Genomic DNA, 21,051 nt, shown 5'->3' with positions numbered 1-21,051 from the left:
CTCTGAGGAAGAATCATATTAGCTTGCACCACTTCTGGGCTCAGCACCCGGAATTGCACAGCCGTATTCCAAAGGGTGACAAAACCCAGTTTGAATAAACAGACTGCAGGAGATGAAACCAAATTTTAGAGGAGATGTATCTCTGCTTGCACAAAGATCTATGCTTGCACAAATTTTATCTTTCCCCTACCTTTTTAAAAAAAAATAAATTGGTTTGAATAAAGCTAAGCTACAGTCTTAGTGTAACTACTAGTAAATATAGTAGCTATTTTATAAGTATTGCTGTCATTTTCTTTGACTAAAGTTACAGAAATTCTTTGAATTTTATATAGGAGACTAAATTTGTAATGGAAAATGATGTTTGATGGTGTTTAAATGCGGAGTATGTCGCTGCATAAAGCATAGGGCTCTTTTAAGTTATTTTTTTTAACTTCTTGACATGTGTCACAATTTGGAATTCTGCTCTCATGGGATAAATGCCAGATTACATGGTGTAGTATTTTTATCCTCTGTACTTTCACTGTAGAAGCATACAACATCAAAGAAGAGGCAGATCACTCACATCAGCAGAAAATGGAATAGGACTATAATATGCTTGCTTTGATCTCTCCTTCTAATAATTATCTTGGCTACATGCATACATTGAAAGTAAGATTTGAATTAATAAGGCCAAGAGACCCTGGAAAATGTAAGAAGGATATCTGAATACTAACTTTGACTATCTTTAACAAGATAAACTGCAATTGATCCTACAAAGTTGTGGCCTGTTAATTTAAGGCAATAATCCTTAAATATTTTTCTTTCTTAAGCTTTTCACCACTACATTTAGTAGATGCAATCAGTCTAATTAAGATAGTATCTCTTCAAAATCACACTCACCTATAGTTGGGGTGTGGGGGGGTGGTATTTAGCTAGCATTCATTTGATTTTATATAGGTTTTCAAATAGGAGGGCCTACGGTAAAAATCATTAAATTTATATAAAAAAGTCATCACTACACAGTCTGTTATCATTAAAAACTATTCTAATATTGCCTAAGGAAAGATATTGCTTTTGATATGGAAAGTAAATCAAATCATCCACATCCACATAGGATTTCTACACAGCCAAAGAGCATATTGCGTGCCTGGTCAGTCATTTTTTAACTAGTGTTTATTGCTATATTGCGTTCTGGGAATGCTATTTCTACCTGATGTGAGTAGAAATTATAATGTAAACAAGGTGGATACGCGTGCAAGCTTCATGTGGTTAATAATGGTTGGAAGGGGGAGAAACCTACTGCAGTATATTGGTCCCAGAGAATGAAAATATCTTATTCTTCTGCTTCATTTCTGATATATGTGAGTTACATCAGTAGTTTGGTAGAGAGCGTGTTGCTCCCAAACCCAGATGTTGCAACTTCAAATTACTATTTGATAAACCTTGGCTGTGCTGCTAACCATCTTGCTAATACAATGCCCTGTAGGGTACAAAGGGATACATAATCCACTAGCCAGGCTGACTTAAGCACAGTATGAATTAAACAAACGAGAGCGAGCACATCCGCGGTTAATATACCGAACGCAAGTTCCAAAAAGCCACTTGAACAAAGACAGTCTGTCAAAACAGCAGAGGCTGCTGTTGTCCTCAAAATCCCAGTCAAAGGTTAAGAATGTTCTTTTAAAACAGGGTTAGCTGGGCATACATGTAACAGATCAACATGCAGAAAGAACTGCTTTGAAGAAATGCTCTCTCTGCTGAACAGGCACGCTTTTCTCATCTGCTGAACTTACCTGACAGTGGACGGGAGTTGCAAGAGAAAAGGTTTGATTCAGCGAGGATGTTAGGAACGGCTTTGTTCAGTTCTGAGACCAGCACTTCTAATTGAAGCACAAGCACCACTAAATAATCATCACCTGGCAGTCCAATGTCAGACAGAGAAACAAAAGCAAGTGTTTGTGAGGAAGTGTGGGTATCATCAGGACAAATTCTCTGCGAAGAGCACTTGTCATAGACAGTATGATATTTACAGAAGTGCTTGAATGTGCCTCAGCAGTCACAACTGGTCTCCTGCCATGAGGTTCTTATACTCTCAGTAGCTATTGAGCTCTCAGATCTGCCAACCAAAATTCAGGAACCTGTTTTTTTTTTCTCTCACTCACCAAATTCTTTCCTAGTTTTAAGTGTGGGAGAATAGGTCACTGAAGTTAAAGCAGTAGCTGGGAGTACTTCCCATATAAGCAAAAAACTATTCCCAGTAGTTGTTCCGTGTAACCTTTTTCCGGATGAACAAAGTCCAGCTGTGGCATGCCAGGATTCAGGCTCCCATCAACCTAGTCATGTTAGCAGAGACGTTAGATTAGAGCAAGGGTGACTGAGGGAGCACTCAATGTCACTGTGCATCAGATGGGAAGCATGCCGTGCTACTAAGGTCTGGGAGGCGCAGCTTGGCTGCACCTTCTTAACACTGCCAAGCTGTGTTTAAGTGTAAGATTTCTTTCCGATTGCACTGAATGACTGTAGTGCACTAGACTAACAGGGGGTAATACACATCCACAGAGGTTTTGGAACACAGGATGCTTCTTCTTCCCAGTCAGGCTTCAACATGCGATTTATTTTAAAATGCCTTGAGCTATTCTGTTACAGTGTAAGGATATAAAGGCAGTTTCTTTTTAAATATCTACCTCAGAAATATTCCAAATAGGTGCTATGGTAATAGAATATTGTGGTAAAGGACAAACACAGTAAAATTCCATCAGTGGCATTTTTATTATTTCCATTTAAAATAATAGTCTTGAAACTTGTAGCAGTATGTTGTTCATGGTACTTGCGTATTTCTGAATTCACTGGGCACAGAAAGTTTCTTATACATGTCGGACTCTTACCTCTCCTAAGTAAACAGCAAATATTTGTACCTAAGGGTTGCTTGACCTCATGACTCATCCTCCAGCTCGTAAAAGGAGAGTACTAAGGAGAAAATTTGTTTGTTGTATAAGCCAGTGGGATTGGAAACTGCTGCCAGCTAACATTCTGCTAGTTGCAGAGAACGATGAAGAGTGAAAATTGTGCATTTTCAGACGGTGAGAAAGTTAGTTCACAATGTTGTCACTGTGATGAGTGGTCAGGGATAGATTTGCTTTCATTTCAATGGAAGAACTGGGAAAAGACAGAAAAAATAATAGGTGGCAACTAAGACTCTTAATTTCATAAGGGCAAACTTTGATCAATGAAGAGAAGTAGGTAGTGGGGTTAATGCTAGCAAGGAGCAGTAGGATGCAAATATTTAGGAAGCCTGGAAAGTCTTAAAATCAAAGATATCAAAATCCATATCCAAACCAATCTGTATCCCAAAGCTGTTCTAACATAAAGCTTCTAACATATTTGGAGGAATAACCAAATCAAGAAAAAATATCCAGACAAACAGAGAACCTACAAGGAATGATAAAAAGGATTTATTAGGGGAAAAAAAAGGTCTTGGAAGTATAGTGAAAGTTGCTGAGATCCAAGCTAAACTACATACAGATAGAAGATACTAAGACGAAGAACAAATTATTCTTCCTCGATATGAATTTGAAGAAGAAGAGAAAAAGAAAGTGTGATATCCATGTGGCACATTATAAATAAAGTATTTCCCCAAATTTGTAGCAAAATCAATGGGAAAAAAATACGTCACCTCATCTTTCAGTAACAAGTCAATGTTGATGCAAGTGCACAAGCAACACCAGTGATGTGCAGGAAGTAAGGGAATGAAATTTATCAATAGGCAGAAGAATAAATAAAGACTTAACTATATGCAAATTATGAAAATAATTACTCTCTGTTACTAGATTTTTAAATTCCTGATCTAGGAAATTCTCAGCCATATAGCAAAATGGAGAATGGTAACTGGAGCTCCAACCAGACAATAGCAAAAGCTGTACATGTATTTAAGGGAAAAGTGATCCAGAAAACCATAAACTTCTTAATCTGATCTGAACTCTATACAGGATTTGAAATTTAAAAAAAGGGGTGTAGGGTTAGAATTAAAATTAAAAAAAAAATGGAGATAAATTGATGGCTAAATAGTTTTTCTGAGTTTATCAAAAGAAAATTGTGGTAGATTAATACAACATAGATGTATAGATAACTAATAAGTAGAGAAAGGAAATGAGGCAAATCTAATATTCATTTTCTACAAAACTAGATTCAAAATAAGAAGGGAAAGAAATTGATTAATTGTCTCAGGTTAGACAGCAACAAGGGGTATTGAGAGCACCAGAAGGAAATTGTCTTGGAGCTGCTCAAGGATTACTCTTATCATTCACATTGCACAGTATCTTCGTTAACAACTGTTTCACAAAAAAATAGTAGTACTGGTGACATCTGCTGATGACGGTGTTAAGAAGTATCAATAGCTAAGATGGATTGGGATACCATACCAAAAGATCTGACTAGCTCTGAGGACTGTAGTGTTAGAAATGAGATGATATTCAATGGTAAGTTGGCAAAGCCATAGATTAGAGAACTAATCAAACAAACAAACAAACAAACAAAAATCAGCAGACCTGGCAGAGGACTATAGGGAACAATGCATGCTAAGTGAACACACAATCACAGTTAATCACTAGTTAAGCGCCCAAGGTGACAAAGTCATGAAATAAAGCAAATGTTATCCTAGTATCAAAAGGTAAGGATGCATTTGTGCTCTTGAATACTAATGAGACCTCTCTGAGAATAATTTGTACCAGTTAATCACCCTTGTTCAAGAAAATTTTACTGAGGTTGGGATGAGTAGAGGAAGAACTAACTGAATGGCCAGAAGAGAGGAGAATCCCTCACCATGAAGAGCAGGTCTAATCTGACAGCATGAAAGTGAGGCAGTCATATGCTTGTTCTTCATTGATACATTAAAAAGAATAACTACCACAGAAAGGAAAGAACTCTTTAAGCTAAAAGACCATTGGCATATTGAAAAATGATTCTGCCGTGGCAGATAAACTCTGATTCAGAAAGCCTTTCTGACTCACAGAGGACTAATTCTGGACATCTCAAATGAGAAATGCGTACATGTAAATGTGCAAAAGAGTATTGATATAGCATTTCTATTTTAATCTCCAAAGATCAGAAAAGACAATAGGACTTATGTTCTAAAGAACATAAGTCTTATGTTCTAGAGAAAAAATTAGGCCTCGCATAATTTAAGACAGCCCTCTGAGATAAAAATAGTTGCAAAATTAATGTGATGTCTTTTTCTCTTGGTTCCTGTACTAACTGATGAACTGGGGCCACAGATATGATCTTTACTATGAGACCATTGGCTGGAAATCCTAGTTATCATGCTAAAAGAAATAACTTGGTGGCTTCAAAGAAAGTATAAGCTTTTGATGGAATATGTACCCTTTTGCATATATATAGGTTTATATTTTTATAAGTATTCAGTCCAAAATTAGTGAAAATGTGGCTCTTCAGCATTCAAATTCAGTTAGGAAGTTTTCCCCATCTGCACAACATTTTTGTCACGCAAATAAGCAATTTTCATATTGAAAATTTGTTTTTATGAGAACAATTTTCCTTGCATAGCAAGCAAATAAGCAAAAGCAGCCATTAGAAATTTAATGGAACCATATTTTTATGAATACTTTTACTTAATTCATGACAGAATTTTGATTTTTTTTTTCTTCATTTTGCTGTGATCATCTGTACTGTTGTTGTTGCTGGACTTTTTACTTCCCTGTCATGAATGTCTGGAATATTTTATCCACGTAAACATGTGTATTCATGTATGAATGAGTTTATTTGCATGTGAATCAACACATTAATACACAAAGAAATTTTCTCATTCTGAAAGTGCTTGCCCAGCTGATCTGTATATGCGCATGGTAGAAAATTGAATGTAAAAATAAAATTGAATGTAAAATCTGCTAGGCAGCTAGTAAATCCAGCTTATATACATCTTTCCTTGCTAGACACCAACTTTCCTATTTTCTTTAAAATAAAGAAAAAATCAGGAGACTGTATATATAGTGATTTTTTTTTCTCTCTCTACTACAGACTTGAAATCTACAAGTGCTCAGCACTCAAAACTCCAATTAAAAACTACAAGTGCTCCGCACCTCTTAAAGGCTGATGATCTTCTGAAGAGTTGCCCCTAAAAATTTGTATGCCTTTTTCCTAGCATTCACAAAGGTAACCTCACCTACCTGTTGTTATCACCGTAGCAAGACATCCTACAAATGCCACTTTTCCAGACCTATTAGCCAGGGTCCACTTTGGCCTTAAGTGTCTCTTCCAAAATGAGTATCCATTTCTTCTCTCTCCTCTTGAGAGATTGGGAGAACTAACATTTTATTTTTACAAATACTGTCAAAATAACTGTCTGTGATGAATTTTACATTTACCACTTCTCTATTAAATAGTAATCACTCTGTAGGTCAAATTTGTTCCTTGTCATTCAATTAAAAAATTTAGTTTAAAGTTTTCCCCAGTAGAAACTCTTCTTTAATCAGCTCCTACTTTTGTTAATTTATCACAAAGTTCTTAATGTCCAGGCTCAGAAATCTGATTTATAATTCAGTGTTAATTTGCAAGTGTTGTTTACTCCTGTGGATTTAAGAACATAGGAATCACCATACTAATAGTTTACAGTGCTAGTTGGTCTGGTGCCTCATCTTTGAGCCTGGCCAATAATTGAAGACCAGATAAGAAGATGAAAATAGGTGAATCATATAATGAATAATACTTTCATGATTTAATCCTCTAGTTTCCAATGGTATTTCTTATTGTAACAGTGTCTTACACAGCAACTTGAAAATAGCAGAGGAAAGGGAGGATGCTACAAAAATAGGAAGCCAGGAATGCACAGAACTGAGGCAGTAAGTCTCAAAATGACGCAAGATATTAGCTTATAAAGGTCAGACAATCCAGTGAGAAAGGAAGAAATGTACTGCCCAAGTTAAATGCCCATATTAAAGAGAAATATATATGTGTGTGTGTATGTGTATATATATATATATATATGTATATATGTATATATATTTATATTAATTCTGTGTAACAAATTTCCGAAGAGTTTTATGGGCTAGCTACTTCATGAAATGCTCCCAGCTCAGCTACATTTGCAATTGCTAGCCATTCAACAATAACAGGTTAGAAAAACATACATATAACGCAACACTTTTGTGAACAGAAGAAAATGCCAGCTCTGCTTTAAAATACTTTGAGCCATATTTTAACTATATCTACTTTAAAAACTTTCAAGCCCAAGTAAGAAAAATGCCATACACAGTATTTTTCTAAGTTCATCTTGGAAATGGGAGAAATGGCAGCTTTGCTTGCAATCTACAGTATCCTAGGAATCATTGGAAGGTAAAAAAAGGAAAGAATAAAAGTCTGACAATGGTATTTCAATTAGAAGACTTTTCCTCACTGTCAATGGCTTTCGCATAATTCCATATCAATTAATGTTTCAAAGAAAGTTGCCTGACTCCTTCCTATTCCGTTTGTCCATCTCTCTGGTTACCCTCATTACTTCAGATTTGCAATTAAGACTTGAAACTCTAAATTAATTTAACACTATAGACTGCTTATCAAAAAGTGCTGATGAACTTAGGATGGTGATGGATCTTCTCCTCTGTGCTAGTATTGCTCCTCCTTTGAAATCTGGTATCACTGTGTTTTGAAAGACAATCTCAAAAACTGGGACAAAGTTTGTATTGGTAGTCAGAATTCCTCAGCTTCTCATTCGTATTGTGAACCAGGTCTTGAATATAGTAGATGGGTTGGTCTCCATACAGTCTCTAAAGGAAGGGCACAGAGCTGCATGGTAATCTGGTATGAGTGACAAACCTTTTTGCATGTTGGCCAGAACTAGGAGGTCTGTGGTGATGGAGGATGGGATTAAGATAAATTCATCCAGGTTTCAGTTCACTCAGTGAGCCCAATTCCCATTTACACAAAGCCCCTTTACAACATTGTGCAGGGTAAGAGGCTTTAAATTATGTACATTTGCAACCACATTAAGGCCTTTTGTATAAATGAGAATCATCTCTGATCTGACTCTCTAGTTGCTACAATGGAGCATTGGATCAGGCAAATATGCCTATTATTAACCAGAAGTATTAAGTGTCCTCTTCTTATGAGTATTACAATTCCACAACATTAGTCATGACCTTCCTCCTAAGAAAATAAGAAAAAGAAGTAAAAAGTGCATGTGCTGTGTCATTTGCACGTTGTTCATATCTGATTTTTACAGTGGCAATTTCTCAAGACTTTCATGAATGGACAGGACAGCACAGCTCTTCTGTTGCCTTACACGGCTGACTAGTAGACTGTAACTTGCTTGTTGCTTACTCACTCATAGTCACTTTCTAAGGGGGAAAAAAAATCCTTATTCCTTTCAGTTTTTGCAATCCCACTGAAAAACAAAATATGTAACAACATGATGTATTTGGCCTTCTCCTGCTAAAGTTAAATACAGCCTTTTCAATTTCCATTTCCAACAGAAGATATGTGACAAATGACATAGTAATTTTCTTATTCCTTCATGTTCATAAAACATTGATAATATGATTTTTACCTTCCCTTTGTTCTCAATTAAATGAAATGTTCCAATACAATTAATGTGTTCTTGCAATTTAGTTTTTCTTTAGAGGTTTCTCTTGTCTCTGATTAACAGCATTTTCTATCCATTCTGAGAACCCCCAACTGCTATTCAGAATGTTTCATTATGCCTGGCAGCTATCAATACAATTGTGAACCAATATCATTTTAATTGTTTCACTAATAACTTGTTTTAAATGATTCAACAGTCATCAGGAAAGATAAGTGCTCTTGTACCCTGCAGGCTTGTAGGGATGATGGTATGAGGCAATGTAACAGAGTGCTGTATCAGAATAATGAAACCGTATGCACAAGATAATGACAAAGCACTTGCATTGCTGTAAAGATAAATGAAAACAGTAGATCTTCTTTTCACTGTAATATAACATCCATTCCTATCTCCCATTTCAATCATTAGACTTTCCAAACAGATTACTGCACAAATACACATATGCAACATGTCCCACTGTAATAACTGCGTGCTCCCATCTAGCCAGGCAGATGGTGAATGATGGAGTTAACGAGCTTTACAAATGCTCTTGTTAATTAACAAAAATTGTTACTTTCTCATTTGAGGGGGGCTTATAAATTAGACTTAATTACACTAGATAATTGCAACTGCCAGCTACTGTGCAACTCGCTCATGTTCTGTTCTTTCAATGGCAAATCAACAATTGCAACCCTTGCCTATTTGTGTGGATGAATTTAATAAGCAAACAGCCCTTTTATGTTAATGGTTTACTGGCATTCATGGGTTTGGCAGGAGAAATGTGCTGGGGGAGGGTCTGCTAATGGCAGCACATAATCATATTAATTAAAATATAACTGCCATTTAAAGATTTGTAGTGTAGAATTAGAGCATGTTGGGAACTGAGAAAATCAAGCTAGAGTGCATATTAGCGTCATTACTCTGTGCTCCCTGCACAGCAGTCAGCAACCTCATGTGTCATAAATGTAATTTATGAGTGCTATTTTCTTTGAAATATATGTTTTTTGTTCACTCATTAGAATGTAAAAATTTGCAATGTCTGCTTCAGAAGGTTCAAAATAAATTCACTTAGAGCTGAGACCCATGATCTGGTTTTAACAAATCCCTCAACAATTTTTTTTTATTACTTGTATAATTTCTTATAGTAAAGCCAAGCATCCAGTCCTTTGAAGATGGATTCTATGCTTTATTGCAAATATAAGTCACACCATCACTATAAATTCTACACTATTAGACATTTTATAATTCAGTATCATTTTTATGGAGTCTCTAATAAATACAGACTTTTTTGATTTGGTTTTGGAAATATTGATGCAAAAAACTAGCCAGTTTATATTTGGTCACATGTAGAAAGGCAATATCGAAAAAACTTTTGAAAACCTACTTTTTTCTTACTTTTTTCTACTTTCCTTTCTCATCAATTTTCAGATTTTTTTTTTATATAAATCAATTCCACTTATACAGCTTCCACAAAAATGCTAGACTGTATATTCTTTACAGTCTAGTTACCTAGTTACTGGGATCCCTGGGAGAGCAACTCGTCCACAAAGTCTCTCTGAGAGAAAATGGTCCCTGGAATTAGAGGAGTGACAAGAGAAAAGAAATTGCAATCAAATGAATTCTGTAATTTCTAACAGTAGAGAGGCAACACAGTATGTATTTACCCCACCACACACACACATATATTTATTTATATACATTTATAGATCACATTTGTATTACATTATCTTCAGCAATAAGTCATAGTTTGAAAGGAGTTACTATATTGTGGTATGTAGGATTATCACATTGTATCTCCATACTGCAGAACAAGAAAAGGACTGAAATCCCAAATAGGACATGATGGTAATTTTGTAATTGTCTGTTAATGCTTCTTCCTTTTCTCCATGAAATGCACATCTGAAAAGAAGTGCACCAGAAAGGAAATTACAGTCCCACTGGAACCAAAGACAAACTGCCATCCCGAAGGGTGTCTTATCTCATATGTTAGGGAAATTCTCAGCAAAATGAAAGTGCTATGATACCCACAGGATTTTTGGCTTTACAGGTTGACGGCACAGAATTGGAAGTGGCACTTCTGTCTCTTATTATTCCAAAAAGAATTGTCACTGAGGAATATTTCAGCATCTAGCAATCAGAGACTTCTGATTCTTCAGCTATTATGAGTAATATCACTGTCTTTTCACAGATTACGTTAGGTGGAATAATTTCATTTTCATCCCCCCCAAAATATGCACCCTAATATCTGTATCTTAACTGAAGTAATTGACATGGCTGTAATGGTTGTTTGTAAGACTGAGTCTAAAAATGACAATATATTACAATGTTTTGCTATTATCGCTGCATTCAGTACACAGGCATGATGGACAATCACTGACAGATGCTTGAGCAATTACCACATACTTTATTGACAATTCTGCAGTGTGAGTATACATTAATTATAGCAGAGACTATATCACACCAGTGACAATGATACTATTCAGAGTAAAACTGAAATGAAAACTTTAGAAGCTAATGCAATAAAGTGGAACAGTTAGGAGTAAAATGGGAGGTCTGCATTTCTTTGTTCTAAGATACTCATCTATAATGATGACCATTAAAAGAACTGCAATTTTTGTCAGGTCTGCTACAAGTTCCTGCGCAAACTGAAATGCTTTTTCTACCTGGCCTACCTATCAACAGGGTTCTCGCTTATTATAACCAAATGAAACTCCAGTGTTACTTTAATTGCTTCAGCAGATATCTGCTCAAGAGAGGTAAGTCTAGATGTTGTGCCTGAAGCCTCCATAATAAGTAAGCATCTCCTAGAACATATTCACTCTGCACGGAGAGCAAGGATTTGGGCTTTAGTTGACCATGACCTCCTTTTTTTCTACTACAGTAATGATCTCCCCAGCAATTGCTAGGGAAAAGTTTGAATATGATAATTTCTGTTCCGTATGACTGATAACAAAGGGTCTGATTCAATATCCAGCAAACATAAAACAAGTGAGAGAAATCTCAGAAAATCAGAAAAAGCTTTCAATAGCCAACATGATCAGTTCCTAAACTTTCAGCAAAGAATTTCCCACAATAAGAACTGCCAATAAGCCATATCATTTTTATTTTATTCTCATATGTTTTTTTGCAAAAAATAGGTAGCCAAACTGAGCTTATGTTGCAAGAGGTCTTTTCTGAGGGGTTAGAGCATTAAAGAGGAAAAATATGCAGAATTTGCTGGGAACACACACACACACACACACACACATACACACACACACACACAAAGTCATGATGTGCACAGGCCTGGACAACTGTTCAGGCCAAAAGGTCTCTGAGGAGGCAGATCTGAGGGACAGACAGGCAGAGAGCACTAGAGTCAGGCTGCTCAAAGCACACACAGGCAGAGAGCAAGAGCTGGGGTCCTTGGAGCGGGCAGAGAGACCAGGCAGTATGCTTGCACCTCCAGCTATCCTATGATGATTCTGTGACAGCAATTCCCATGATGACGATCCCTCCAGAATTCAAGATCTTGCTCTTTTGACATTAGGATTTGAGGACTGTTCTATTGGCTAACCGTTGGCCATGGGCAATAGTTTTACAGCATATACTACTCTTTTAGAAAGTTAACCAATACAACAGCTGGAAAATCCATTGATACTGGAGAAATACAAAATTCCTACAGGCTGAATGCTATATAACTAATGAGCCTTATAACAGCATTAGAATCTTGTAATCCAAGACTAAAGAGGCAATTGTGCTTTCTTTCCATGTGTTTTGTGTCATTTTTCCTACTATCAATGCGTAAAATCATTTGGTCAGCCTTTTTGAGTTCTCTGGCCTAAAAGTAGGTGAAACTTGATGACAAAAAGCTGTGTCATCACATGCCTATATCAAGTTAAATGCCACACTAGTGATATGGGAAGATGGACTCTGAAAGGCTAACATTCCCCGTTAGTGCCATTTTCATCTGTAATGAGTGTTACCAGAAATAGAAAGATTCGGTTGTTTGGAACAAAAAAACATAAATCCATTATCATGGTGCTCATTCTAAATAACAACAGCCCTGTTCTTCTGTTACTGTTTCTTCCCTTACATGACAGACAGCACAGCTGGTTGAATAAACTCACTGCTTCCTTGAAATAAGGCACATAGATCTGTCTCGAACAAAAACCGCGTCAATATGACATACTCATCTCTACAATGACATACTCATCTCTACAACGTTAATATTGGTAGAAGAGCTTCTATGACCACATGCTGTTTCTAGAAGGGCGATCCCTCTCTCCAATAAAATTCACTTCCGCTCAAACCTAAAAGAATCATGACATCCATCTATTAACTTCAAATTAATGTTCAGAACTAGAGCCACAAACTTCTCTTCACACTGGTGAGGCTCTACCCTAGTTTGCATTACTGAGGCAGGTTAGATGACTCCAGAAGTCATCTTTGTACTTTAGCTACTTCCTCCATGCTACTCCTTTGTACCAACATGCATAAAAACCTCAAGTAACAATCACCACTATCTTCCACAGCAAAGTTAGTTCATAATCTAGAATATCATTTTCTGCTGCTTATCTTTAGCTTCCTCATTCCCCCAAAAACGCTAAGAGAATCAGATTTTTTGTTTTGCCTGATTTAAAAAGAATCAGTGAGTAACAGGAGAATAATTTTAGAGTTGCAAGAGTCCTTTTTTTCTCACTCCCCATTTCTCATTTGGAGAGGTGACTTCAATGCTAGCCCTTTGGGTTGTACTCCTGACCAATAACAATTACAAAAAAGCTTCCACTAAAGAAACCAAAACCAAATTATCCTCTCTATGAATCAACAGCAAAAATAATGCTGACATCCTTTAATCAGCAGATCTCCAGGCAGAAAAGGTTTCCTAGACAACCTTACAATGATGCTGGTAGTTATAGTGGCAACATTCCTGAAAATCATCTTGGAATAATCAAATGTCGTCAGGAAGGCAAGAACAACACCTAACATGATTTCCCTAAATCCCTCCTCAGCTATAGGTCTTCTGCAGATGATTTCCAGATGAGCGCATGTAACTGGACCCACCCGAGGTTACATGGTAGACAAGGAAAACACAAAATACAAATAAAAATATAAGTATATTCAGGTTAGGATATTGTCTTCTGTAATCAGATGACAGAAAAACAAATCCAGAAACAAAATGTCTTGACAATAAAGATTTCTGACCAGTGCCTAATTAACACCACTAAACTGTAGAGCATGCTCAATGCAAATGAGAATTCATGGAAATGGGAAGAATATTATGCAATACATGTTTACATAAATGCAGCTGTGCCTGCCTAACTATGATTGTGCCTATCATTCAGCCGTTATTCATGCAGGCCACAAAAGTTTTCTACTGCCTTGCATGCATGAGGGGAACAAGCCTGGAGTAAAGGTTTCTTGCAGTTGACTCTTTTTTTCAGATGGCCATATGAATATTTATGCTATGGTTACTCTTGTTAAAACTCTTCTTCTTAAATGAGAGTTCTTTGAAAGTGAATGTAGTTAAGGGTTAAGATTTTTTTTTAATTAATGACAAGAAAAAACTCTGTTTTTTTTTTTTTTTTTGCAGTATTTATCCAGGGCTACTCATGCAGAGTTCTGCAATGTCTTTTTTAAACTTTTACTCTTTTACTTTTTTCAAGCATAAAGCACTATATTGTCAAAAGTGGCCTTTTTAAAATCAAGATATATGCAGCTACACATTATTAATTGTTTATAAGTGAAAAGGCAAAACATTTGCAAAGGAAGCAGTCACTGTATAAATCAAGAAATATCTAAGTGGACATTAATCAGTGACCTGCCTCACCTACCCTACATAATGAATAAACAAATGCCAGCATCAAACATGATTTCTACCCATCTGTCTAATACAACTTATTGTATATTTTTCTTCATCTCTTTCAAAAATTATGCTGTTGGTGAATCTGGTGGAGGACTAACAACATGGCCAACAACCAGGCAGAGTGTTAATGTGAAGTGCATGAGACTGCATATATCTTTGCTTGTCTTCCTCCCTCTTGCCTTATGGTGCTTCTTCAAGTTCTGTCCACATCCAGCAGGCCAAGGTGGCCAGTGGTTCAATGTTCTTTGGTTGTCTAGTTGGTTGGTTTCACTCTTAAACCAATCTTTACTCTTTACAACTTATTCTAGAGCCTTAATCATTATGAAACATATTTTCAAATAAGACATAGGACAGCTCTTAGCTTTTATGTTCAGTGCATGTCCATTATCCAGAGTTTAGCTGGTGATGACTGTTATGTACACAGCTGATGACATCAACCCTGATTCCACAAACCATATAACATTTACTTTCTAGTTTGGCCATGTGCTGTCAATCTCACTCATAAACCATAAATTTAGCAAACTCTCAAATAAAATAGCAAACTGCTACATCTCCAGTGTTGCTTATATTGGCTTCCACCTAGGGTCAGTAGACAGAAAACAGTACAAATCAGATATGCTGCCCACCAGTACTCTGTCCTGTACCTAACATTTGACCAAAGTCAAAACAAGAATCTAAAGAACGTCTCAGGCGTTCCTGTCTGCTTAGCTGCAAATGAGAAGCAGCTTTTATGCATGTGGATTATTTTTGGTAAATTTGAATTAAGGCTTTTCACGAAAGCTTACCAAAATCACACTTTAAAAAAAAAAAAAAAAAAGGAAATAGGTGTTTCAAAAGTTTTTCTTTGGGAGAGCCCCAACAGTAGGCCTAAGCCTCATGTGTAACATCTCTATGATAACTAGTGGCAAATGCTATTATGCCAAACGATTCATTGACAATTCCTACTCTTTCACAGTGTATCAATATCTATCAGCAATGTAAACTGAGTGAAATGGAATAGCTGTATCTTAATGACTTGCCCATGGTGTTCTGATTGAAATGCCTAGAAAATTTTCCTAAAGGAATTCCATCCTAGTCTTCATTTTCCTGGCATTTTGCCCACTGTACCATTGGGTACTGCAGAAAATTCAAATCAAAGCAGAAAGCTGGTATTGTGACTGAAAACTTTTAGATTAAATGAAAGATGCTGTTAAGCTGTTTATAATACATAAATGGTGGTTTATTTCTCTGTACAGGGCCATGGAGAATAAAACAATATTCCTCTTTCATTGACGTCACTGAATGCAGTTCACATCAGGGCTGGCTGAGGCATGAAATTTCCTTGTGATAAAATTACATTGACAACAGTGAACATTAAATTCTGTTTTCCAAGAACAGATAAAACCGATAGGAGTTAAATTAGGAAACTGTAAATACTTCCCTTTTTATTTTATTTATGCTCTTTTATTAACAGCAACTAAAATAATAAGGGATAACAGTAACTCAATGAAGAAAACAAGGTATTTTCATTTCCTATGAAATCTGTAAACTCATCAAGTGTTAAAGCTTTGTGTTCTCTGCAGAACCATCTACTATCTCTAGCCACACAAATATGAAGCAGTTAGGAAGAAATGAAGGCAATTATAGAGTTTTGTAAAATGCAGTCCTCTGCTTCACATTTACTAGTCACTGAACTATTTGAAAGCTTTTTCTCCTTTTTTTAAGGTGAGAACATTTTCAATTATTATGTTATAAATAATATGAAAAGGCATTTGTTTTGATTCACCTGTTTCCTAATCAAATAGATATCATATGAAAAGTAGGAATTCTGCGCTTTGTATTTTCTATACTAATTTCCTGTTGTCATTTTGATTTTCAAATTTTGGTGCTTCATGTGGAGAAAAATTGAAAAGACTGTGACTTTAGCAATAAGATAAATAGGAATGGACACACAAAAGTATATAAAGTAATGAATGATACAGAGAAAATATACTGAGAATTTTTATTTTCTCTGTCTGAAAACAGAAGAAGAAGAGGACATTCAGTGATACTGAAAGGCAGCAAATTTAGAACTGAGACAAGGAATTACTTTTCTACACAGTGCACATAGGATGTTACTTAGGCCAAGATCATAGCAAGATTTAAAGAGAAACTGGATTTTATATGCATGACAAAACTATCTAGAGTTCTAATAATGAATACATTAAAAAAAAAAAAAACTCTGGAAGAGATATAAAATTGAACACTTAAAGATTTCAACCAGTCTCTCTATTTCAGACATTATACCTAAAACATATTCCTTTCACTTTCCTCAGAGGCATTCAGGACTACTGTCAAGAAGAAAGTTACAGATGAACTGCAAGTCTTATCCAAAATATGCCCTCTATTCTTGCAAATGTTTCTACAAATAAGGAGAACAACTCCCCTAACATTCTGTTAAATAGCAGTTATCTTTGTTGAAGCTACAGATTAGAAATTCTATGCAGGATACCGTATGTCTTCTTATTGTGCATGTACACAAACACAATGATTTTATTCCAATATTTCTCGTAAGTGCTGAATATGAATCACTCTACATTCATGCTGTAAGGATGTTTTATGAAACAGCATCCCATTCTTGCTCACTGACAAGGAAGTCCTTGCAATTCGCAGTCTAAAAGCTCAATTCGTTCTGAAAGGCCAAGTCAAAAGAGGTTGACAAACAACTGTATGTACTCCAGCTTATACAAAGAAGTCGGAATCAAGATCAAAAGATCCTGAAGATCAAAATGGTTGTTCCTCCCTCCTTTCTCCCCAGTCTACAGAAGTTGAAGTCTCAGGACATACAGTTAAGTTTTCTGACCAAATAAAGCCTACCACATCTAGAGCCAGTGCACCAGTCCCTTGAGCTAATTCTCGTAGGTTGCACACAAAAGCCAGCTCAGACGTCTTCTGTGGTTCAACTACTAGCAGAGGCAAAAGACTCACAATGAGCAACACTTTCTATAAGCAGTGTGGCACTGACTTCACTGAGGATTGTGAAGACGGGACTAGGTCTGATATTATGACTGCAGGAATATTTTTTTATTTTTGTTGTACCTACAGCTACATGATAACATTAACTTTGTGATCACCTTTGTTTTCACTTTTAAAAATCTACAATGCTCAGCATATGGCATGACTTTTTTTTTTAATCTGATAATAAATTTCGTACAGAGGAGAAGAAAAACTAGATATACAACTCCTTTTGTTAAATGTTTTCCACTGTTGACCTTTGCAGCACAAAATTGCTTCACATAGTTGTGAGCAGAGGATGCTAATGCTGACACAGCCCTTTCAGTTACATCACTAAAGCCGAGTAACCATGCACTCCACTTCTGGAAGGGTTTGCTGCTCTCATGTCAGAGAAAAGCTTAGAAGATAACGATCAGCCAAAAAGTTTAATGTTATTAATGGCATTCAAAACATTGTTATCATTGTTAAAAGAAAAACAGTAAAACATGCAGATCTGTTGAATCCTTTAATCCTTGTTTTCATTAAGAAACAATTTGAAAACAACAGGCTTTAGACTTTTCCTCATTTATTGAGCAGTCCCTTTTGTTCATGCTGTTTGTTGATTAGGCACCAGACAGACCTATTAACAACACCCAAACCAAATCATCTGAAATGTGAAAGTGTAGTAAAGGCAGATCTCAGTTATATACCACTACTTCCTGCAGTATCCTACACGAGGAGTACCAGGGTGCAGCTATAGCTGATAGGTATCTAGTTCAACATACGGGCAAAATCAATGAATTGAGAGGGAAAAAACGTGTTATCCTTTCAAGCACAAAGAGCACAGACTTACAGAGCAATTAAAAAGCTGAAAAAATGAGGTGTCTTGGCAGACTTAACTTGAACAAATGAATTTACATTTGGGATTACACAACCACATTGCATGCTTTTATGGAAACATTGTAGTTAACATAACAGCTGCCACATCACATGGGATTTATGTTGTCAAGAAACCCTTCTAAAAGTAGCTCAAATTAGCAAGATGCCCAAGAACATTTGGTACATAAACTGATCCATTTTCTCAGGTTTTAAAATGTATTTTGTAACAATTATGCCCTAATTTCCTTTGACTTAAAATTAATTGTTCTTAAAAAAAATGAAGGAGGTTAAAATGGTTGACTTCGGGATTGGGGCCAGCAGAAACTGATGAATATATGAGATGATGGGAAACAGAACAAACTGCTACAGAAACAATAGGAAATAAGATATAGTCTAAGGAGGCTGGTGAGAAGAAAGTCACTTGAGCTGGAAAGGAGGATATTTAGACGCTTTGGAACAGACCCTGCCTCACAATGCTGCTGATCGCTGTGAGGAAGTGATCTGATTACATCTCTCCTTTTCTTCCAATGTATGTGTAATTTTTAGTGAGGTTACCCTTGGCTGAAGAAATTGAAGAGTTCTAAGATACATCATCATTGGACATTTCTGGCTACGTTAAGACTTCTTAGAAGCAGGCACAACTCCATCACCTTCCATGTCTTCAGTTTTGCCAGAATTCATGCAAGAAAGAGAAATTAAAGACTGAGGAAAAATCCTTCAGTGATACAATAATTTCTGTCCCTATACCTAATGAAAACCCTAATGAAAGACCCACAGGACTTTGCCACGTGTGTCAAACCATACCCTATGCTTTTGGCACTGCTCAGGGTAAGTGAACTAACAACTGGAGACGAGAGGCCTTTTTTTCCAAATTTTTCATGTGCTCAAAAACTCGTCTTCAGGACAGCCAAAACTGCTTGTGAATTCTGCCTAAATTCATGGATTCGTTTCAAATGAGACAAGACTGACAAAACATTTCAGAAATATTGAAACAGTTGCTTACAGCATTTTCAAAATGAATTGATGTGAAGTTCCTGAGCTACTTAATTTGTTGCAGGTTTAATGACTAAAGGAAAGACTTAACTTTGTAATCAGTGATTTTCTTCTCCACTTTGTCTCCCATTCTCTTTGACCCTAATATTGTAGTAATCTTAACTGTAACCAGAATCAAACTTCTCATCTGCTTCTGGGGATCTGAAAACACATTATCTACTTATGTCTCATAATAAAGCCTTCTCCATTAGGGTATACTTGTGCTGGAGGAAGGTTATTCTCCGTCCTATTTGTTGATACTGTTCCACCTTGAATGTACTGTCCAAATATTTAGTAACTCCAGCAGTAAATGCATGTAAGAGTGACTCTTTTGCCTTGCTGTTGGACACCTCTCCTGCAAATCCAGGAACTATATTTTGTATTCAAACCTATAGCAAGGATTAAAATTTCAGACTTGCACCTCCTGGGCAAGCATACTGGGTGACTGGTTGTATGGTGGTTTACAGATGAAGTCCAGAAATGGAAGGTTTATTTTTGATTTTATGTATCTTAGAAATAAAAATATATTTCACATTCTGTCATTCCATTTTGGCCACCAGCTAAAAATTGCCAGTCTTTTCAAATGTTCCAGCAAAAGTATGAAATGAGGAAAACAAAGGATGATCTCCTTCACTGATTTCCTGTTCATTGTGCCTGTAGACAGAACGTTAATTCCTCACAGTCTTGAGTCTATAGAATAAGAATGAACATTCTTATAGGCAGTTCTGAAGGACAGGCAGCAGAACTGTAGAAGGTAAAGAGACACTTAGAAAGGACAACTTTTTGTATGTGATCTCAAAGCACATATATTTATGTGCCACACTTCTTTATATTCCCTCATATATACTTTTTTAAATAAAAAAGATGTTTCTTATTTTCTTACAACTGTGGTTTTGGGCCTCACCTTATTTTGCTTTTATATGTATTTATATCTATATTTGATTGTGTAGGACTGTCAATATTTTATTTTAAATCTTTATGGAAGTTTTAGCATTTCAGCAGATGGGCCTCGCTGATTATAGCATTCACTATTAGCATTTTTTTTTTATTTATGTCTTCTATGACTTATAATGTCTTTCTAATCTGACCTAAGTACATTTTACTGCACAAGCATGGAATCTCGTTTACTCCTGAGAATCCTGATGACTCATTAACAGGGATATATCCTTAGGTGTCATTAATGTAGTTCTTACTCTAATTTGTAGACAATTAGATAAGTGTCTTTTTACTTCTCCTCCTTCCTTTACAGCACATGCAGTTTCACAGGGTGCCTGGAATGATTACAGCAGATAGGTATTTTAAATTATTTTTCCTTTCTTTGGACTCAGTCTTTTTTATGTGCATCTATTCTCCCTTTCATTTATTTTTTTTCCCTTTTAATTGTACATGGCTATTTTTAAAGTGGGTAATCATTTCTCACTGTGGTGCCTCTAACTACTTTAGAAGGCTTTCTCTAATTCCTCTAATACTCAGAGAATCACAAACACTGCAGGATCCAGTAAGGTTTTAACAGTACAGCGAGTCTACTTATAGGAATAGCTCAGAAACAATGCATTTTCTGTGCTCCAAATAAAAATATGCATACCACTCCACTATCCCTGATTTTGAGAGCTGTTTCTGATTACTGATTGAAAATTCCCTCTGTTCTTCATTAAAGACTGAGATTCTTTTAAAATGCTTATTTACGGTGGCAGTCCTAAGGGGCAGGCTATGTATTTAACTGCCTACAGCTTCAAATCTCTTTCAACATGAGGCCAACTCTGTGTTAGGTAACTTGTTGGGTGAGTGGTGCCACATT

The 21,051-nt window shown here is 36.2% G+C and overlaps 1 long non-coding RNA gene across 2 annotated transcripts in view; it reads left to right on the top strand.

The window, feature by feature from the left end:
• LOC104153556 (uncharacterized) overlaps window positions 1–20,205 on the top strand; it is a 50,173-nt gene extending 29,968 nt beyond the window's left edge. The window contains exons 3-5 of one of the 2 annotated variants that reach the window (XR_011139182.1): window positions 6,010–6,144; window positions 11,167–11,301; window positions 16,685–20,205. This is a non-coding gene — a long non-coding RNA (uncharacterized lncRNA). The remainder of the gene's footprint in view (window positions 1–6,009; window positions 6,145–11,166; window positions 11,302–16,684) is intronic. The other variant, XR_011139183.1, reaches the window with a different exon arrangement.
• The last annotated feature ends 846 nt before the right edge of the window (window positions 20,206–21,051 follow it).

The sequence above is a fragment of the Struthio camelus genome, chromosome 2 (genome assembly GCF_040807025.1).
Source record: "Struthio camelus isolate bStrCam1 chromosome 2, bStrCam1.hap1, whole genome shotgun sequence".
In the NCBI taxonomy this organism is placed as follows: domain Eukaryota; kingdom Metazoa; phylum Chordata; class Aves; order Struthioniformes; family Struthionidae; genus Struthio; species Struthio camelus.
This window is presented reverse-complemented; position numbering and strand designations above follow the sequence as displayed.